Genomic DNA, 24176 nt, shown 5'->3' with positions numbered 1-24176 from the left:
TGGTATAGTTTCAAAAGATGATGGAAAAGAACAACAATTATATATAGTAATTAATCAAGTAATAAAAATTTAATTCCCAACACAATGATTAGACTGGACCCATTTTAGTTTGTAATTGCAAAGCCATTCTTATTATATATACTATGCAAAATGTTAATGGAAAAATGTAATAAATTTATATAATTAATTATGAAACCTGCCAGGTGGACATTCATAATTAATTAAAAGAAAGTTATCGTAATGATATAGCTCCGACCTTGATTTTTGCATGCCCTCGCATTAATGTTTAGAATCCCATAGAATTATCTCTCTTAAATTCTAAGTACTAACTGGAATTTTGGATTATATGCAATCAAGTGAGGCACGCAAACAATATATTAATTATATAAAATTAATACTAATACTATTTCATGACAACACTTTTTTTTAATCCAAATTCGAAATTAAAAATAAATACAATTAAAGGTAAATTTTGATTAAAAATAAAATAATAAAAATATGAGAGTGAAAGTACGCATTGATTACTTTTCTTTTCTTCTTCGAATAAAATGAGAAAACTAATTAAAACAAAGATTTTAGGAGACATCCAATCAAATCCAAAGCATAAAACCAACCGAAAGCATTTAAAAGAAAAAGAAAAAAAAAAAAAGATGATGCGTGTGACAAAATATGAAGATGAAAGTGTCATGTCAACTAAATTATCACACAAAAAATTGAAAACGACAAACCCAGATTTTCGTCGAAAACGTAACAGTTTCAACGGTCTAAAACGGCCGCCAAAAAACCTAAACCCCGTTTCTATTGACACGTGGCCACCTTCGAATCTACGACACATACCGACAACCTGAAAAAAATTGCTTAACGTCTACATCCTCCGCCCACTTTACGCCGCGTGTCCAAAACGATGCGTTTTGACCCACCCTTCGATCTCCATCTCTTTTATTCCACTCAAGCTCCAAAGTAAAACCCACCACCGCACTTGTAGAAATTTCACTTTCTCTGATTTTTCTTTCTTTCTTTTTTTTTTTTTTTTTTTTTTTTTTTTTGGGCTGGAAATTAGAACATTTCCTTTTCTTTCACCACCTTGCCTAACCTACCTTCCGCAACATCCATACGTCGTTTATTTTACTTTTCTTAGGGAGAAAAATGGAAAAAATTGACCACTTTTGAAAATTGAGGTGTCTTGGCAATTATATGGATGGAGAGGTCAATGAGATTATATTCTTCTATTAGAAGAGTGATTTTCATTGAAGAAACATGTTGGGCCCCAGAGAGAATCAAATTTGTAATGTGGGAGCATTGGATAGTTCTTAGTGTTTTCTAATCTCTCTCTTTCTTTCTTTCTTTCTTTCTTTCTTGCTAAAAAAAATTAAAAAAAAAAGGATTTTAGTCCATGTACTGATTTTGTTTAGGTAAATCTTTTTTCTAGTTGCTTATTCAATTTCATCTTTGCTAACTTTGTAATTTATCAATGAATTGAGTTTGACAAAACTCAAAAAGTGAATCGATTTTAGGTATTAAGAAGAAAAGTTGAACTGGGTCCCCAAATTTGTTAATACCCATTATTGGAATTCATGTTTCTGGATAAGATTTTCCAATTAATTTGACAAACTCTAGAAATTTGCTTAAGAATGAATGAAAGTGTTCAATATGAAATAATCATGATTAGTATCTATAACCCCACAATCTTAAAATTATTGTATATGACTATCATAATTAGTCAATTGGAAACTTTTTCTTTTTATTGGGGCATTGGATTGTGCTTCCTTTGCATATGGGTCAGCAATGGCGGTGCAGTGAGTCTAAATGCACCCGAAAAGAAAACTATATGCACCCACTTCTAACGTTCAATGAACGATAAAACTCTAAAGAAAAAAAATATATATATATATATATATATATTATTTTTCCTTTTTATTTTTTTTATTTTACTTCCTGGGGATGTTTGGATAGCAGAAAAGTAAGGGAAAAAGGAAAAACAATAGATGAAGTATTTAATTTCCATTTTTTACTTTTGAAAAAATTGTAAAGAAAATTAAATGTAACTTAAAAAAAAAAAAAAGCGAAAAATGTATACAAGTTGTAAATGTTTTCTATAGATTCAAGTATGTAATTCGTTTTTATTTTTGTTTTATATAATTCTAACTCCAAATCATAATATTAAGATGTTGTTTACTTTTTATTTTCTTCTTTTTATTACAAAAGCCCTCTAACTAGTTATGACCAAAGGATTGTCGCCTACTTGTTAGAGCCTAGCGTTTGGTCTCAAATTGTCGGTGATCTTTCTATTGATGATAATAGTGATTTAGTTATTTGTTGACAAAAAGGAGGTCAAAGATAGAGAAAAAAAAAAAAATTTAACCCAAAAAAAAAAAAGAAAAAAAAAAAGACTTTATAAAGTCATTGCTCGTTTACAACAAAATTGACATTTTGCGGAGGAACCCATCTAGAAATGTATACTATGTTGCTAACTAAAACGAGAGGATGTCATGGCCCATCCCATTTTAATTTGACCCAAGCAAAGGCTAAAAAAGAATTCATTACAACTTCAATTTTTATAAGTTCTTTGGAAATAGTGGACATACTTTAAAAGTAAGTTGGGTTGTAATACAAATCAAACCGGTATAGACATGATACAAGCACAACAATGTCTAATAAACGGCATAACACAACACGAACATGAATAGATCAACAGCTCAATGGGCCTTGTTGTGCATTCGACACTTCTAACGGTAAATATTGGTAGATGGCAAGGATTTTTATCCCCTATCCAAAATAAAAAATAATAATAATAATAATAAAAGAAAATTTCCAATCTTTTTATAGGCAAGCTACCATGTAAATTATAAGTTTATAACAAAAGTACACTTATGAGTAAGCCCTATTTCTTGTATCAAGATTAATATATATATATATATATATATATATATATATACTTGCTTCCTATCTTCCCATGCAACTAATAGAATTTGCTTTGAAGCAGCCATTAGTATAAAGTTTTATCCAGGTCTTTTTCATCTGCTTTCTAGGAAACAATTTAGAGATTTTAAAAGAAGATCAGCGATGTTTTTTCATAAAAGAAGATTAGGCAAGAAAATATGACAAATTAAGAGAGCTTAAGATGATTTGAAATGATTGAAAGTGGGTGTATACAATTTCCTTAATTGTGTGTGTTACATATGATTACCAAAAGGGATTGGGCTTTCTCCATTACCTCTCATACCTATCACTAGATTTGACCAAGAAGCCGGATACTAAGCCCATTACTGAAATGGTGATCCCCGGCCTTGCAGACTAAAGCCCCTCCATCTTTCTTTTTTCTTTTTTTTTCTTTTTTTCTTTTTTTGGAAATAGTAGAACCATATAATAATTTAGAAACAAGGGTACAACAATCAGCCCAAGTAGAACAGAGAGCCATTGTGGGCCAACTTCAAGCAGAGATTCATGGTGAACTAAACCTGCTGCATATTTGGCAATACAGTGAACAACATTATTTGTCTCCCTTGGTTGAAAAGAGCATGTTAAACCTGAATAGGTCGAAAACAGTTAGGGTCTAGGTGTTGGACTTTGGTAACAGAATTCACAGCATGCATCGCAATGAGACAATCACTAACAATTTCACCATGAAGGAAACCAGCCTCTACACAAAAACAAATTGCTTCAATAATAGCTATAAGTTCAGCAAACCTTTAACAAAACTACTATTAATTTTATTACCAAAGAAAAAAAAAAAAAAAAAACTGCTATCAGTTTGTTGCTAGCTAGAAAATAAAAAAAGGTTGTTAAAATATATCAGTGTGCCTCTTTTGCATTTGAAGAACAAAAAATATAATGTGTCTCACATGTGAGAAATCTCAGATGAATTTTGTCCAAGACAATGGAAAATACGATGCTTACTTTCTAAAATAGTCATCAATATATTTGTGATAGACAAAAATTTCTTAAAAAATCATCATTTTCTTAACTATTTAGGACAAAATTTGTTGAAAATTTTCCGCATGTAAGACTGTTTCTATATATATATATGTGATCTATAGAGTTTTTTCTTTGTTTCCAGTCATGTATGAAATTTGGATCCAATAAAGCAATAAATTGAAATGCATATCTTCATTGAAAATAAGAATGTACATTTAATTTTCATATTATTTTTTTTATATACAATCGGTAATTTACTTAAAAAAAAAAAGGATAATTAAAACTTCTTTTTTTCTTCCTTATCATAGATTCAAAGCTCTAAAAGAAAAAAAAAAAATAAATAAAAAGATCCAAAACAAAACAAAAACAAATAAAATAGTTGAAATAAAGGGAATTTTGCCCGATACCCCTATTTGAAAGCCTTTAATGAAATATACCCCTCTCCTTTCAAGGTTTTTTGTTTTACCCTTTTATTTTTTAATATTCCTAAACTATCCTTTTCAAATATCAAAAGGAAAATACACATGAAACGCCCAACGAAAAGAGAAAAGGGAAAATGAGAGAATGGCGAAGCAGCTACCAGAGAGTTCTTCAGGAGGAGAGATGAGTGGAGGAAGCATCCTAGGTTCAGCAATTAGCCCAGCCATGCCTTTCTCGATTTTGGCCTTGGAGTCCCTTCATCGACGTCGACCTAATTGGCAAGTAGATCTACAGCAAACTCTTTGGTCCTTCCTCCTCCTCCTCTTCTGGGTATGCTTTTAATGGTGTGGTCTTTCTTGGGTTTTTCAAGAAATCTTCAAAATGGAAAAATACAATTAGAATCCTATCATTGGAACCCTAGCTTGGTTTTTGTCATAGAGACTTGCCAAATGGAAGTTTATTTTGGAAGCCACAGCTGGAGGAATCATCCATGGTTAGAGTCAATTCTGCTATACTTTTAATCTTTTTCTCTTAATTTTATTGCTTTTCTTGCTTTGAGTAGGGAGAGAAAAAAAAAAAAAGTGAAAATTTGTTTTAAAAATGCAAAACTTTAGCAGTTAAGTTTTGTCAAGTTTTCTGAATTCTTGACTATATATGTTTTTATGATAAATTTTTAGGTGAAGTATTCAAGAGGGCCTAATCCTACCAACTGTGAGTAATTTTTCCATCCTTTTTTTTTTTTTTTTTTTATTGTCGTTGTTGATTTATAGAATTTTGTTGGCCGCTGAGAAAATCTTGGAAAAGGGAGGCGAGAAGTTAATTTTTTAAAATATCAAATTCGCATTTTTGAGCAAAAGATATTGATTTTTTTTAGTTAATTATATTAAATTTTGGTCTAAAACAAGGTTTTTCACTAAGGATTTTCTTCAGTGTCTAAACAAAAGTTAGATTAGTTAAACATGGTTTTAGTTTTGGAAAATTTTTTTCTTAATGTTGTTTTTTATGATCTTAATCAGCCTGCAAAGCCAGGGGATCAGACCTATGAGTTCATTTTAAGGTATGCTTGTTCAACTAGATTGCCTCATTAATTGCTTTTATGTGGTTGGTGTTGTACTTTGTGATAAATAATAGTTCTACAGATCACCATCTATTCTTTAAAGCCTAGTTGATTGGTGGACCTATAAGGTATATTATTGGGTTCACTGGAACACAGTAGTGGAAGCTGTATTGAGTTGGGACAGATGAAGGTCCTATGCTGTTATTGGAAGATAGAATTTCTTTTTTGTTCGCTTCCTTCCTTTTACTATGGCTTTATGTACCAAAGTGTCTTTTAGAGTTAAGGTCCTGGTATGCATGATAGACATGGATATTTTTTCCATGGGCATGTCATTTCTTATTTTGATTGAATCTTGAATCTCTGCCTACAGAATTTCTCATTTGTAGGATTGCTACATTGACGTCTACTCCCCAGAGGTTCTAATAATTTTTATTGACAATTTTGATTACCAACATCTATGGTGCCATTTTGTCAAGGGATTGCTTGTTGATGATGTATGTATTTCAAATTAACTATCTATTGTGTTAAAACAAATTCAACTTGTCAGCTGGATTTACATTTCCATCTCATACTTATATATTGTATTACATAAATGGAGGCATAAATACACATACATGATGCTCATGCCTCTACCAACATGAATTGTGCATAAATTATTCAATCTTTATGTTTTAAAATGTAAACAGAACTCTCTTTGATTAGAATGTAGTAGAATTATTTCAGATCACTCCTCTAGTATCTTCCATTCTATATATATATATATATATATATATATATATGTATATACTGTCATCTACAGTGCCGTTCTTGATCAAACCTCTTTTCACGATAAAATATCTTCTGAATTTAAGAACATATTATACATACTTTTATAAAGGTCATATATATATATATATATATATTTAGCATTGAACAGATCTTGAAGAGACTGGGGCTTTGTAATATCTAAATAGGGTTAATGAATATCTAAATCCATATATTATATTGCTTCTAATATATATATATATATATGTCCCATCCCATACATGAACATATATTATGTGCATAACTAGCGACTCCAAATCGTTATAGACCTACTAGAACTCCTATTCCAAATGTACATTGGCCAAAGCATGCCATGTAGACAAATCAGCTGGAAACGAGATGTAAGGCAATCAATGTATCGTACAAGTTCACTTATTTTACTTCAGTATCAATATTAACATAGCTATAGGACATTTGTAGTAAAAATTATTGATTGCAAGAACTACGTACCAGCATAAGCTATTTTATTTAATTTTCTCATTGTGGATTGCATGTTTTTGAATATTTATTTGCTAATTATATGCTGATTGTATTAGTCTGCTGGGTTTGTATAGCATTCTAAAATTAGTGAAACTTGATGCATTCTAACTGGTGCATCTTTTGCATTGTGCAGTGTCTTTATGAGTCTTTGAGGAAGAAGCTGGATATTTTCAGTTTGCTACAGCAATAACATCGAATGATATTGATGAAATATAGAAGTTTCTTGATGCTGCTATTGATGCAAGGTATTCACTTTTTAGCTTTTAGTAAATTAGTTATTCTAGTCCCCTTGATGACAACCCAAATAGCAATGACCTCTTCTTTTTACCCCCAAGTCCAGGTGGTTAGGCCTAGAGCATTGGAGGAAAAAAAAAAAAAAAGGGATATTCCAAACATGATGTACTGGATGAAACAATTTTAATTATGTAAATATGTTAATCCTGCATTTGGATGGCATAAGTGATGCTAATTGTGTAGAAGTTCTTTTCACCAATGATGAGAACCACAGACGAATTTATGTTGTTTGTATTAGCTTCTCTGAATTACATTTAGTCTAGAATATTTGTAATTAATTTTTCACTGCTAGTTGCATCTTAGTGTATAATTATTATTTTTTTCCCACAGACTTTATCATTGATTTATTGTACTATTTATAATCTTAATTAATCGTAGTTTACAGTTGTGAGGGTTTGATTATTAAGACTTTGAATAAAGATGCTACATATGAGCCTTACAAGTGGTCACTGAACTGGCTGAAATTAACATGAGCATTGTCACACAAAGCAAGGTCATCCAAATTATATGATACGTCTTTCATCAACTTCTAACATTTCCCTTATCCCTTTTCTTTCTTCATCCAAAACATGGTCTTCTTCATTCAAGATAAAGGATTAAACAATGCCCTTGTTTGTTACCATGAAATGTTAACATTAAATTTATGATACATTTTGCTATATATAATTATATAATCTGGCTTTTGGTTGTACTTTTTCCTATTATTTTAAATCCCTTTTCTCTGGTTCACTCAATTCCACTTTTTGTAAGTCTTAAAAAGCAATGTACCCGGGTGGTTATCTGCAGAAGTTACAAGCTTATCTCCAAAAGCAATAGAAAAGGATGTTTATGATTTTTTCACTTATTGTGGTGCAATTGAGCATGTTGAAATCATCAGGTAGAGTCCTTCTGCACAAATCAATAGTAGTCCATGGAACCATGAGGGCAATAGTGGTTCATCAGTAATAAATCAATAGAAATAATTTCCATTGGATGGGAAAGACAATTTAGTTCCCACTAAATTCTAAAATTATTTTGTATAAGGATCTTCATTTCCAGGATGTTTTGTTTCCAGGATCTTAGTGTTTATGAAGATTGATATATGGGAAAGACAATTTAGTTCCCACCAAATTCTAAAATTATTTTGTATAAGGATCTTCATTTCCAGGATGTTTTGTTTCCAGGATCTTAGTGTTTATGAAGATTGATATATGGGCATCACTTATCTCTTATTCAACTAAAGCACCCAAATTTCTAGAGTATTCTCTCTTTAGCTATCTAAAATTCTCTGCATTGTAAAACTTGCAACTGAAATTGCCACTATCTTCTGTACTAGGTTCCACCATGTCATGCCTGCTAAAATGACCATAAATTGAATGGAAGTCAACTACTTGCACTCGATAATGTATTTGCACAATTTCTATTGTGTCATACATAATATGTATGCGATTTGTTGAGAATATACATCATTTTTCTTATATTTCTGATTTACCATGTATTTTTGGTATGCTTGCAGAGAAGCTCTTGGTGTAGCAATAGTTGTAGCTGCAATGATTGGTTTATCTATAATCCTTTTGTTAGGAGTCCTTGATTGGGATGATTGCTTAAGTGAGATATTAGCATGGGATACCTTGGCTTGGTTTGTTGTTCTAGAGTGGGCATGGCCAGGCAACTGAAAAATCTTAGTAATGTAACCTGGATGTCTAGCTATGTTGCCAAGTTACTTCAGTCCTTCTCTCTGAGCTAGCTAGCTGCATTTGGTGTTCTTCAGGCAGCTTATTTCTTTATCCACTACCTGTTTGCAAGTCATTTTTGATCTCGAGATTAGTTCACAAACAATTTGTAATTTTTTCTATTTGCATACTACATCTATCTTGTATGATATAAAATTATATTCAAAATTTGTTAATGTTTCCAAGGTGTTTTTGTTATGCTTCTCTTAATTTGGAATCAATGAGTATGTCATCATTAAATATTTTTTTGGCCACTGTGTTGTTGGTAGTATTTACATTTATATCCTATATACATATGTTTGTCTAAATATTTATATTTATATTTTAGCCTTTTCAATATATATGGTATATTTGATGGTTTGCTGTCAACCAAAAAAAAAAATAAAATAAATAAATAATAGTATGGCAAGAACTATTATGTATGAGCCTATGTGCTTGCTGAAAAAATTACTAACAGTTTCCTTCAGTAATTACTGATACACCATCGGTAATTTACAATTGTTTATCCGACAACTTCGATGATGTATGTTTCCACCAATAACATGCTAAATCTAACTTTATTAATGATCCTCAACAAAATAATCTACAAAAAGACTAGAAAAAGTGGAAAAATTCCAAATAAAGTTGATTACTGATGGTGCATGGGTAATTACCAAAGCCGATGGTTACATCGGTAATTACTGATACCTTATCCATAATTTCAATTTGTCATGTATTTTCAAAGCAAATCATCACAATTCAATCCGACAACTTCAATAATGTGTGTTTCCACTAAGAATATGCAAAATATAGCTTTATTAATGATCCTCAACAATACAATCCACAAAAAAGTTTGGAAAAACTTAGAAAATTTCACCCAAAGTTAATTACCGACAGGTCATCGGTAATCCATATTAGGAGTTCTAATGTTTGCTGGAAAAATTATTGATAGTTCCATCGGTAATTACTGAATTTGACCATTTTTGGGATTTTTTCTCTTTAGGATCATTGAAGAACGTATATTGTGCATGTTGTTGCATTTAACATACATTAGGGGACTTGTGAGGGCAAAAAAATTGGTAAAATGTGATTATCATAGGGGTTTCAGTAATTACCGATAAAACCTACGATAATTTTTTCAGCAACTACAAATTGATTACTATAGCTTTCATCGGTAATTATCGAAGGCCCTACGGTAATAAAATTTTTGTTCCAATTTGAGAACTTTTTCAGAACTTTTGGGGTTTTTTTCCTTTTAGGATCATTAAAGAATGTATATTGTGCATGTTGTTGCATTTAACACACATTAGGGGACTTGTGGGGGCCAAAAAATTGATAAAATGTGATTACCATAGGGGTTTCAGTAATTACTGATGAAACCTACGGTAATTTTTTCAGCAACAACAAATTGATTACCGTAGGTTTTATCGGTAATTACCGAAGGCCCTACGGTAATCAAATTTTTGTGCCAATTTAAGAACTCTTTTAGAACTTTTGAGGTTTTTTCTCTTTAGGATCATTGAAGAATGTATATTTTGCATGTTGTTGCATTTAACACACATTAAGGGACTTATGGGGGCAAAAAAATTGATAAAATGCGATTACCATGGGGGTTTTAGTAACTACCGAACCTACGGTAATTTTTCCAGCAACTACAAATTGATTACTGTAGATTTCATCGGTAATTACCGAAGGCCCTACAATAATCGAATTTTTGTGCCAATTTGATAACTTTTTCAGACTTTTTGGGGTTTTTTCTCTTTAGGATCATTGAAGAATGTATATTTTGCATGTTTTTGCATTTAACACACACTAGGGGACTTGTGGAGGCCAAAAAATTGGTAAAATGTGATTATCATAGAAGTTTCAGTAATTACCAATGAAACCTACGGTAATTTTTCGAGCAACTACAAATTGATTACTGTAGATTTCATCGGTGATTACCAAAGGCCTTATGGTAATCAAATTTTTGTGCCAATTTGATAAAATTTTCAGAACTTTTGGGGTTTTTTCTCTTTATGATCATTAAAGAATGTATATTTTAAATGTTGTTGCATTTAACACACATTAGGGGACTTGTGCAGGCCAAAAAATGGGTAAAATGTGATTAACATAGGAATTTCGGTAATTACTGATGAAACCTACGGTAATTTTTTCAGTAACTACAAATTGATTACCGTAGGTTTTATCGGTAATTACTGAATGTCCTACGGTAAGTGCCAATTTGATAACTTTTTCAGAATTTTTGGGGTTTTTTTCTCTTTAGGATCATTGAAGAATGTATATTTTGCATGTTTTTGCATTTAACACACATTAGGGGACTTGTGAAGGCCAAAAAATTGGTAAAATGTGATTACCATAGAAGTTTCAGTAATTACCAATGAAACCTACGGTAATATTTTAAGCAACTACAAATTGATTACTATAGATTTTATCGGTAATGACCGAATGCCCTACGGTAATCAAATTTTTGTGCCAATTTGAGAACTTTTTCAGAACTTTTGGGGTTTTTTTTCTTTGGAATTATTGAAAAATGTATATTTTGCATGTTGTTGCATTTAACACACATTAGGGGATTCATGGGGCCAAAAAATTGGTAAAATGTGATACCCATAGGGGTTTTGGTAATTATCTAAATTTGCAAGTGAAATAATCTAAATTTGCAAAATGCTTAACCCATTGAACAAGTATGGGAGGGATGGAGATAGGTACACACAGAGGAGTCGCCAAATTCACTATCAGTCACCCTTTGGACCACTTAAGAATAAGCTAAAGATGATAAGGACAACAGACCATGACATGGAGATGAGTTAGTATTTGAACCCTTTCGTCCTCATATACATAAATACATTCTGTAACAACAAAACAGATCCTGAATGTTTAAGTCAGTACCGTGTGAAGTGCTTTACATAAAAGGCAGAAAAAGTAACAAGAAAACATTCATCGAAAAGGCACAGCTTCAAGTTGATTACTTAAAATTTCCTTATGAAGAGACATGAAAATTACAAAAACAGAAAAGAATATGTAGGATATAACTATTACATACAACCATATTATCTGGAGTAGGGTATGAACTACAACCTCCATGGCTACTTCAAGTGCGTATTTCCTATACATTTTAAGCACTAAATTTACGGAAGCGTCATGCTCTTACTGTTTATTATCTGCTCTCCTATCATTCAGCTTATTTTTCATCACTCAAAAGGTAAACTATTTGTTCAGTGTATCCATGTTTTCTTATCTTTGTATTTCCCAAAAACTTACAAAACAAAGCGTTTATGTCGTAGTAAAAATAACTATGTACTCCTTTGATGTTTGTATTCTAGGATTTTGGGTTGCAACAGATACAGAAAGTGGTGGGTTTATAGCTATTTATAGCTAGTTTGGTGGTTCTTGCTCTCAATTCATCATATAACTCTTCACAACTTGTGCCCTTAAGGTAATTACTCTCTCTCTCTGCGCAGTGATTTTTTTTCTATTTGAATATGCAATATAGGGGTTTAGTTACTTTATTCATCAAGGTGTGACTTGAAGCTAGCATTATGGCAGGCTATTCAACTCTGTCCACTCATAACGTTGGTTTTCCTGTTTTCCATAATCCTAAGATGTCAATAACCCAATTTTTTATTTTCAAGAATTTTATAAATTTCAACTAAAATAAAATAGCATAGATAATAGAAATGTAAACTGTACAAGAATGCTGACAGATTATAGAAAATTGGTGATTGTTATGCTGTCATTAATGTTTAAAATTATAATTTTAAATATGGTTATAATGTATAAGACATTTTCAGTGATTTATTTCCCTTGTTTTATTTCTTGGTCAGCTTGGCTGAAATTGAACTGCCATATTTTACAACTGAGATAACGTCACCATCAAGTCCTTTTGCTCTTTCTCTTGCAAAGCATCTGCAATCAATTGGTGCTAAAATGTATGGGGCTTCTGGTGTTCACACTACCTAGAACAAAAGCAGATAACTCTGCACTCTGTAACTTTTGTTTTAGAAGCTGATTCGAACCATGAGGTTAATACAATTGAAAAATTGGTAACTGTATTCACATTGATCATCTCTTGTGTGTTTTGTTTTCAAAAAATGAATTACTTGCTACATTATGTTATTTGCATGGTGACACTGAATGCAGATGTTACTGTTGAATTATGTTGAATGCTTCCCTGATGGTTATAAGAAAGGAACCAAAATTTTAAAGGCATGCGCAGATGCTAGAATTGAAGGTTTCCCAACATGGGTGATAAATGGGCAAGTGAGAAAGCGTTAAAATTCATTCATTTGATTTTACTGATTACTCATTTTGGAGAAGATGAAATTGCCATTGGAGTTTCTCCCCTCCCGACATTTTATTTTCTCACCCTTTGAAATTCATCCATTTCTCATCAAAGATGGGTGTTTCTTGCAGGTTTTGAGTGGTGAACAAGAGTTGTCAAATCTTGCACAAGCATCCAGTTTTGATGTTAATGAATCTAGTCTACCCACATAAGATGATTCTGTTCAAATTGTGTTGTTTCACATATGTATAGATTGAATGGTGTCCTTGTGATTTACGTAGTAATCAGATTCGAACTACAATATTTGTACATCTTCTGAGTTTTTTTTTGCTTTCTCTAAAAAGATGAGGCAACTTTACAATAATCAGATTCGAACTGCAATACTTTTACAGCTTCCGAGTTTTTTATGCAATCTTTATTTTTGTTTCTTACCTGTAAAAAGATAAACTCTTCATTCCAAGCATAAAAAGAAAAGCTAAGCAACCCATTAAAATAGCAATTGAAGATCTACCAAAACCATCAAGTGGACCAAAATTGAAATCCAGAACCAAAGGACTAATTAGGAAGCAAAATGTAACAGCCCAGCCCAGACCACCTGCATGCAGATATTGTCCGCTTTAGACCCAGCCCGCACGGTTTTGTCAAAACGCATCTGCAAGAGAAAGATATCCACACGCTTAAAACCGTACAGGCTGGGCCCAAAGTGGACAATATCTCATGCGGGTGGACTGGGCGTTTACAGATGGTATCAGAGCCAGTACCCGGATCGGTGTGCCAACGAGGATGTTGGGCCCCAAAGGGGGAGGATTATGAGATCCCACATTGGTTGGAAAGGGGAACAAAACATGGCTTATAAGCGTGTGGATACATTTCCCTTGCAGATGCATTTTGACAAAACCGTGCGGACTGGGCCCAAAGCGGACAATATCTGCATGCAGGTGGTATGGGCTGGGCTGTTACACAAACCATATTCCCAGCTATGGCTCCCAAAGCCCCAACGAGAACATTCAATTGCTTCTCTGACCTCCTCAATGCAGATTTTTCATAAGAAACCTTGGTGAGCAACGTCAAAAACTTAAAAACACCCACAAATTCTAGTAGAATGGCAACAATACCCCCATTTGCTAAAGACTCAGATTCTTCCGATCCACTATTCAAGTATTTCTAAAGCAGCAAAAAAGAAATGACCACAAGTGAGAAGGTAACCTTGTATTAGATCTAAAATAAAGGACATCCAAGTCTTTTAAAATTTTTTTAAGGGTGTAATGGATATTAAAGGGTAAAACAAAAAAGTTCACAAATGCAAGGGTATATATCATTATGACCCTTCTAAAGAGGGCATTGGGCAAAATTCCCCTTGAAATAATGATTTTGAGTATTAATCAATGAGAAATGGATGTGATCTAGTTGTGGATTTGGGGCCTTCGGGTGGACCGTAAGGGTTAAAATTGAAAGCATCAGCCCATGCTTGACCTGTTGTTAGTCTTGTTCTCGTCTTTGATTGTGAAGCCTAATACATGTTATTTATAATATAGAATATATATATATATATATATATATATATATATATATATATGACGATAAGTTGGTAATTTTAATATCAGATCTTTTTTTATTAGTTTTTATATTACATCAAGATTTAAAATTTACAAATGATAAAATATAGATTTATCAACATATAAAAATTTTATTTAGGAAAAATAAATCCTGTTAGAATTTGATAATTAATAAATACAATTTCAAAAATCAGCTATTGATATGCAGTTGTTGAAAAATGAGGTCTTGCATTAATCTTGATATCAAGGACATGATTTAAGACTAGTTAATTATATATATATATATATATATATATATATAATCTCAAAAGTCAAAATATTGCTGGAGTAAAATAATTAGTAAAAAAAAAAAAACAACTACAACAACAACACAAAAACATACACTGTTTTGGATTTTCTAGCATATTTACTGGAATAAATCAAAATTGTTTCGGAGAATTTCCCAATTTATTTTACTAACTACATGACAATTCCTATTGTAATATATAGTTAGAAAATAAATGTCTTGATATTATTGTTCAAATTGACTGTGTCACCAACTTAAGCTTCAATTTCATAAATCATAATTACAATAATATGCAAATTTATGATGGGTATTGTAAAATTTATGGGTCCTAAAGGATACAAGGCAAGAATGGGCAACATAAGTGAGTAATTGGAAGGTGCATTATAAAATCTGTAAACCTTGAAAAATGCAAAGCAAGAAGGAGTAAAATCAATGAGCAATCCCCCATTGTCTATATATGAAACGATAATGGTTTAAATATAAAAATAATCATTCTCTAACAACGAAGGCCTTTTCTAAGTGTTAAGCTTCAGAATTCAAAATAACTTTAGGGTTAAGCGAGCTCTAGTAGAAATAATTTTAAAATGGATAACCTCCTAGGAAATTTATAAATAAAAACCCTATACCATTTGGAGTGTGGTGATGAAATTGGGAGCAATATCGGTAGAGCAAGAGAGTAAAGGATGGGATGCCAATTGGTGTGGCATTATAGATGGTATCAAAGTTTATACCCAATCGAAAATATGCTAGCAAGGACACTGGTTCCTAAAAGAAATAGATCGTAAAATCTGTGAATCCTGAAGGATGCAGGATATGCCAGTGAGGATGATGGGCTTTGAAAAAAGTAGATTGTAAAACCTGTGAATCCTGAAGGATGTAGGGCAAAAAGGAGCAAGATCAATGAGGAATTTCACATTGCTTGAGTGTTAAACCATAATATTTCAAATGTAAATATAGTTACTCTTTTAACAACCAAGATATTTTAAGAGTGTTAAGTTTTAGGGTTCTAAAAAACTTTGTGATTAAGCATGTTGTTGTGGGAGTAATTCTAGAATGGATGACTCTTTGAAAAATTTAAATAAAAATTTCATATCGTCTAGAGTATGATGGCAAAATTGAAAACAGTATTGATAAAGCAAAAGAATGAAGGAATGCTAATGGACAGGATGTTACAAATAATGCCAGAAATTTTTTTTGCACAAGAGACATTTTACCACATTTGAAGTGTAGTTAATGAAAAACAAAAAAATTAAAAAGAGAGAGGATAGAAATAATTTCCATAAATATTTTAAAGGAATATTGGGAAGGTACAAATTATAAATCCATATGATAAAGTGTCTTGGGGGCTGAAAATTTGATTATTTGTCTTGTTAGAATAGCAGCTAATTAAGCTCATTTGATTTAATGACAAGTTGTGTAGAAAGTAAGATAAATGAGGTTGCTTTGGCTTGTTTTGAAAGTGATGAACGCAATCACTTTTCCTTAATCTCAAAGGGCAGAGAGAGAGAGAGAGAGAGAGACAGACAGAGAGAGCATAATGATTTAATTTGGTTATGATAATTATTGAAATGGTAAAGAAAATCGAAAAAACATGCTTTAGAAATTGAGAAATTATGTTGCAAAAGATGATCATTAAGGGAAGCAGAAATAGAGAAAAGGGTCTAAGGAGACAAGGACAATGAGTTTTTAACTTTTTATGTTTTTATTAGAAAAGGACATCCAAAGCTCCCATTCCGTTGTTCAATCCGGATCAAATTTAACACTTCGTTTTTAAAACTAAAAAGACAGAAGAAAATCATCACTATTTTTTGTTTAACATGGAAATGGGTATGAAATTAAAAGAAACGACAGCGTACTCTACATCCTTTTTCTTCATGGATATGCTGGTGTGAGATACGTCTATTAAAGATTTAGGACACTGAATCTATTATGGAAAAATCAGAACCATATATTTAATATCCTTCTTCTTTTTTTTCTTTTTCTTTTTTTATTAAATTGGTAGTTAGTTCCATCAAAGAAATAAAAAAATGGTGTAAGTAATCTTATAATAAAAATATTATTTGTTAGTGATAATTAGAAGTTAAAAAACTGAGATATTAATTTAAGTAAGAGTTAAGGGTTGATTATCAATTGTCCTGAAAAATTTGTTACCATGAAAACAAAATTAAAATTTAGTTCTAAACTGATTTTAAAACTTTGGAAAAAGAAAAAAAAAAAAAAAAGGCGTAAAAATATAACTAACCAGAAAATTTTTGTAGTAGGAAATTAATTAGGGTTTATTAGCCAAACTAAATACAAAAATACTGTCAATCATGTGATTGTCAATGTAGTGGTGGATGCTAACTACAAAAGCTATCTTATTTTTTATTTTCTTGTTGAAATATAATTAGGATGTTTTATACATAGAATAATTTATACGGCATTTGAATCTTTCCTAATAAGACCACAGAGCCACCTAATTCAGCCATTATTCCAACTTGAGTTATATAGGGGTGGGAAAAAACTAAACTAACCAGCGCAAATTAACCAATCCAAATCATTTCGACAATTTGGATTTATTTTTTTTATATATATTAGATTTGATTGGATTATAATTATTAAAAAACCGTTGATTTGGTATGGTTGACGGATTGAAGGTGGAAAAACTAATCCAACTTAACCCAAACTCAATATAATATAATATAATTAAAATAGTTAATATATGTGCATATACTTTTATTAATTTATTATTACTATTATTATTATTATTATTATTATTCGGATGATGAATGAAATTTAGATTTTAGAATATGTTTGAAGAGTTTTCTTTTTTATTATGTGAATAGATATTACATTTTATTAATATGTACATATAATTTTGATAAATAAATGTCCAATAAATGAATAATCTTATTAAATAAAAAAAAATTCGATTTCAATTCGATATTAAATAAATAAACTCGCTAAATATATAAGATAATATTTTTTTTAAAAATCTTTTAAAATTCATTGAATACATAAAGTAATATTAGATTAAACTTGTAAAAAAAATTAATAATATACATAAAAATTTACCGTACAAAAATTTTACTCAATAGCTTTTTTTCTTTTTTCTTTTTTTCCAATTTAGGTTCTTTTTTTTTCCCCCAAAATATAGATCTAAAGTTTTCCACTTTTATTAAGATGTAAAAGAAAAGAGAAATAATATTTGAAACAAGAATTGATCAACTTGTACTCCTTTGATTCTTTTTTTTTAATTTTTTTTCCAATTTAGCTTTTTTTTTTGGGTCCAAAATATACATTTAAAGTTTTTTGCTTTTATCAAGACGTAAAATAAATAAAAAAAAACAAATAAGATTTGAAACAAGAATTGATCAACTTATACTCTTCATATTCTTGTTTCTTTACTTGTAAATTGAATGGGATCAATCTCGTGATTGTTGATTTGATTAAGCTTAATCAATCTGTTTGTTTATTAATATATATTATATAGTTAGTAAAATTATTTCTCAAAAATAGTATAAATTCTTTTTAAATTTAAAAATATTCATTGATAAATTAACAAATTATTTATTTATTGATAAATAAATAACCTTTTTAAATGAATAATTTTTATAGTTACGAAAATATCCATTTATAGAGTTTTTACTATAAGTGTTTCAATAAAAATATATAAACTAAAATTTAAAAATCTCAATTTGAATATGGGCTAAAAATTTTGACAATATGTTATGGAAATTAATTACAAATAAAAACAAATTTAAATCCTAAGCCCAAACTAACTAACTAATTCAAACCAAACCGATTATATTCGGTTTAAATATATTTGGTTTTAGAGTTAACAATAATTTGAATTGAGTTGTTATATTAGATCAATTAAACAGTTTTGGTTGGATTAGATTTTAATCTAAAACCGAATCAATCGAACCCATGCTCAATCCTAAATATATATATATATATATGCTTTTTCACTGATCAAGCTATATCCAAATAAGTGTGGTGCAAGTTTATATTCCCACTAATGTTATTGATCTATATTGGAACTGATTGTATTAAATTTGATCTAATTAAATCAGACTACTTTAAATTAGATAAAATTCAATTGGAATAAAATTTAAATAATAAATTCAATCTGTATTCTAAATTGGAGTGCTACTAATTTTTCAAAAAATAAAGAATTTTATCTATCAAAATATATTAATTAAGAAATTTAAATTCATTAAAATTTATGTATGAACATGACTAATCAATACTGAAGCACCAGCATTTATTTTTCGTAATATATTTTTCTAAAAATCTCAAATATTGAAGCATTATCTTTGTTTTATTGTCCACCATCAAACCTGCAAGAATCCCTTAGAATGTATATGTAGCGAAAGAGAATATAGCATAAATGCCTCGGTGTAATAAACAAATACTTTGGTCATTTAAAACTATTTAAAAAGTAAAAAAAAAAGGTTAGGTTCATGATAATATATATAGCCAAATTACTCAACAAGCATTTTTGCCTTTAAGTGCAAACGTTAAATTCCCACCACATATAAGAAAAAGCAGCGTAAACATTTTCAATGGGGCCACCAAAAAAAAAAAAAAAAAAGATAAAAGTTTATAGGACACGATTATAGTTTATATCATCAAGAATTGTTGCTTTTTAATTTATTCTTCAATCCCTTTCCATTACATGCTCTACTTGTGGTGGGATGGAAATTTTTCCTTTTCCACAGTCTCAGTATAATAAATTATTGTTGAAAAGCATTATAAAATGTTAAATTTGAAGATGCCAGTTTTTTTTTTTTTTTTTAACACTATATATGTAGTTTTCTCTAACTTTTTTGCACATAAAGAAGAAAGTTCGTTTACTTGTTGTATATAATCAATCTCTAATCATTATTTTAATTACATACAGATTGACATGATAAATTAATAATACATATAATATGCATAAAGTTCATAATACACATCCAACTAGCATCTTTTTTCTTTGTTTTTTGTCTATTGTTTTTTATTTTTTTCGTTCTTTGATATTGGGGGAACTAACTTGTATGTACATGAGAAAAATAATTTAATGAATTATATTTTATTTTGAAAAATAGCATATATATAATTTTAGAATGAAATTCCAGCTTCATCATATATACCTCACTTTTATGCTTGCTAGTATAAAGAGATCACAATTCACAAAAGAATCTTTAAGGGAAAAAAAAAATACCATATTAAGCAGCTTTCTGCAATGATATTTGATAACAGAAAGAATATGGAAAAAAAGAAATTGAGATTTCATATTAATGTTTTAAGGATAAATAAGACGTGGGTAATGATTAAGCAAAGACAGAAAATAGGGGAAAAAAAATGTTATATTAATTTATATAATAAATATTGTCTGTGATGACAAATTGAGGCATTTTTTTAAAACTCAACTTGCACTGAATTCAACAATTCCAGCATGTCATGTTAATTGTCCTTATATGTGCATGTTTATGTTTGTAATAACTTTTGTCCAGCCTAATCATGCATCAAAAGCTACAACCATAATATTTAATTAAGAAAATTATTATATTAATTAATAAAAAATTATAAGGTACATAGGAAAGTAAAAAGGATGAAAAAGCAAATCCCCTTAGAAAAAGAGACAAAAAGGTGATTCTCATTGTCAGCAATTTTCCTTATCATTAAAATAAAATAATAAAGGCATGCTTCACATTACTTGAATTATGTAAACAAAGTTTTGCGGTTTGAAAATGAAAACCGAGTAGGGATCCACACGGGGAGTAAATTACATTATACAATTAAACACAGTTTGCGAGTATTTAGTTTGAAAATAACCATAGGAGTTGCGATAATCTAAATATATAATTTCTTTTTTCTTTATATATAGTTCTTTATTGTTATTTTCGGATGCAAACTACTGTAAATGGAGTTGTCCAATAGAAAAAATTAACTATTGTAAATGGAGTACTCCTAATTTTATCTGTCAGTTTTTTTTTTTTTTTAGACTTTTTGTTTGGATCAATTTTATTTAGTTATATTTGACAACTATCGAAGTTAACTATTTGACAACTATCGAAGTTTTGAAAAAAAAAAAGATTTTAAAAAATTAGTTTTTTGAAAATTAATTATGTAGGAATTTCTTTTGTTAGTATGTGGTGAGTAAAGGAAAATTTAAGGGAAATTAAGAATGATATATTTTTTATAAGAATTATTTTCCACTTTATTTTTTAAAATTTTAAAAATTAAATTTTTTAAAAAATCTTCCACCTTTTAAAAATTAACCAAACATTGAAAAAAATAACTTTCATAAAAAAATCTCATGTTGTCACAAACAAAATGACACTTTTGGGCCTTAAGGCTTACAATTTTCTTCCAATCAAGGTCTTCGGTTTTTAAATTAAAGACAATTGATAATAACCTAGTTGAAAGAATCCTAAAAATGTGCCTCAAGTGATAATAATACATATACTTTATATTTTCAAACATTTTTTTTTTTTTTGCCCTTCTTTCATACAATACTTATGAGTTAGTAATTTCCATATCAAATAAAAGTGATGATAGAAAAATAGCTTAAAATCAAATGTATCAATTAAAAATTTGAGGGTATTAAAATGCATCTAATAGCATGCGTTCATTTTCCATGCCATAAAAAGGTCTCAATTTTTTATTTTACAATATATATATATATATATATAAAGTAATTTTACAGTATGCTTTATTCGTATATAGATCCATATCAAAATCGATGCTTTTAAAAAAAAATATCGGTTTTGCTTTGTATATGTAACAGCAAAATCAACATTTTTTTTTTAAAAAACATCGATTTTAATATGGTCCGCATGTAAACAGTCTGCATCGTAACCTCATTCTATTTTACTATTGAATTATCTCAGTAAAGATTTTTTTCTCTAGCAAATTAAATGGTACTAATTAAAATGTACATATAAAGCCCAAATTATTTTATGCTTGAGTTATCTATTGAAATGAACAATATATCAATTGCAAATAATCCTTTAATTACAAAAATTCATCTACCCTTAAATTTTTTAATGGTTCGCACAATAGCTTATACTAACAAAGAATAATGCTCTTTCGAATACAAAATTAACGTTATTATTACTGCTCATACTTTTAACAATCCATAAAGCTATCAACCTATGATTGTCAACACTAATGAAGGACCCCAAAACCACTTTTTTTTTTTTTCCTTTTTTTGATAAAAGGGACCCCTGGAAAAACTATAATATAAAGTATTGAAATTTCATATATACAATATACTTTTTATACAGCTAGATTATCCGATGACCTTAACAACCCAATTTAAGACAAGTGAATGATATATATATATATATACATGTCAAACCTTAGATGTAATAATCCTGTGAGGATCAACAGCTATCATCTTATATTTAATATCATAGTTAGCTAGTTCGAATACACCATGTATAAGCATAAAAGTTTGAATTCTATCATACAATAAAACTAGTAAATTTTGGTCATTACTTTATAGCATTTTAATATTTTAGTATTTGTCAATCTGAATGCAAAAGGACCATGTTATTTGGGCAACAACAAAGCTACTGTTTCCTTAATCATTGATTGGAATTTGAATATCTCACCTCGAATATAAAACAAAAAAGAAAAACAAAACATTTTTGTAAAAAATTTTTTTTTTTGGTCGAAATCAACATTTTACACGAAAAATATATCCTTCATAATTTAAAAACTTTACATAAATATATGATTAATTTTCTAGTAATTGCATATATTTCATTTGAATTTCAATTTAGTGCCATATTTCATGGGTGAGAATTTTTCATTGTTAAACCTTCATAGAATATAAATGAAACTCTAAGTTACAAAAACACAAGTAGCTGTCATTCTCTCAAGTCTCCCTCACTCGAGGGTAAGAGACCTCCAATATCACAGACACCAAGCCGTTTGTATAACAGTTTGGGGAACAATGTTATGAGCATAAATCACCAAAAGAAACTATAATGTAATTGTTCTTGGAATTGGAGTTATATGATATTTTATTATATTTATGGGGAATTAATTTTTTAAATGGAGATGAGAGAACCACACACACACACACACACACACACATATATATATATATATATAAGCTACGTTTTGTTTTTTTTAAATGTAATTTTGGTACGGATTCATATACAGATGAATTATACAATAATTTTTTTTAAAATTTTTTTATTATGTAAACGTCCCCGTAGTAGAAGTAAGTATACTATGTTAACAGTCTCAATAGGATAGTTTAATGGCATCATCATCGTCATCATTATTAATGCGCATGCATGCTGCATACTTCCAATCCAAAAATGTAATACATCCAATGTACTTACTAAATTAAGTTATAACTTGGTAATGTTTAATTGGATGGATGGACAGATAGAAGAGACAAAAGGAATCCCCTTGAGCTTGCAAACTTTCTCTGCTCTTTTCAGATCAATACATTATTCGTCGACAGGTTCGCAATGATGGAGAGGATTCTTCCAAAAATGAATAAATAAGTGTAAGTACCCACTACAAAATATGTTAACATTTTATATATTTTTTCTTTAACAAATTAAACATCCATAATTAACTAACATTCTAATGGACTAATTTCACTAATTTGTTATCCTCAACTTTTAAAGATTTACAATTTTAATTTTTAATTTTTCGATTTAGCAAACACTTAATTTTTCAATTATTTATAATTTGAATCTTATTTAATTTTTTATTACAGAGTTTAATTTAGCAGGAATGTCCTCTAAGAAAAATAGAAGAGACCAAATGACAGTTATCTCATTTGACTGATATTATACTGTATTAATATTTTCAAGTTAGAATATATTACTAAAGTGCAATTATTTTTAAAATTTTACAACTTTTTATTTCGTTAAAAAAAAAAAGAAAAATTTTGCAGATCACCCATATTACAGTCTCAAATTTCAAATTTTAAAATATTAAAAATTATAAATTTTTAAAATTTACACTTTACTAATTACTATTAAAAAAAAATTATTACCAAAGAGAAAAGGGAAAAAAAAACAAATAGAGTTGTACATACCTTACTGTTCCAACAAAACCCTTCATATTTTGACAAATTGCAAACAAGAACCAAAAAATTATCTCCAAAAATAAAAGAAAAAAATAATACTATGAAAAATAAATAAAAATTTCATAACTGAACCAATAAATCCAAAAAAGGAAGAAAGTAAAGTAGAAGATAAAATGAAAAATAAATAAATAAATAAATAAGAAAAAAGAAAAGCCTAAATGGTTGTAATGGCAGTTATGAAATGGATATGTATCCAAAATCCCAAAAAACCATTGTTACAACTTACAAAGCATGACATCCATTCCCTGATAATTGATTCACAGAAACTAAATAAATAAATAAATAAAAAAGGTTTTTGGG

The 24176-nt window shown here is 29.5% G+C and overlaps 1 long non-coding RNA gene and 1 pseudogene across 1 annotated transcript; both read left to right on the top strand.

Annotated features, from left to right (window-relative positions):
• Window positions 1-4471: 4471 nt before the first annotated feature.
• On the top strand, window positions 4472-7356 carry LOC125419667 (uncharacterized). Its single transcript, XR_007238545.2, has 5 exons — window positions 4472-4828; window positions 5013-5046; window positions 5352-5392; window positions 5779-5808; window positions 6810-7356. It is a non-coding gene; the product is annotated as an uncharacterized LOC125419667 (long non-coding RNA).
• A 4378-nt stretch (window positions 7357-11734) lies between these two features.
• Window positions 11735-13158, top strand: LOC107419118 (thiol-disulfide oxidoreductase LTO1-like; annotated as a pseudogene).
• Window positions 13159-24176: the final 11018 nt, after the last annotated feature.

The sequence above is a fragment of the Ziziphus jujuba genome, chromosome 11 (assembly GCF_031755915.1).
Source record: "Ziziphus jujuba cultivar Dongzao chromosome 11, ASM3175591v1".
Classification (NCBI taxonomy): domain Eukaryota; kingdom Viridiplantae; phylum Streptophyta; class Magnoliopsida; order Rosales; family Rhamnaceae; genus Ziziphus; species Ziziphus jujuba.
This window is presented reverse-complemented; position numbering and strand designations above follow the sequence as displayed.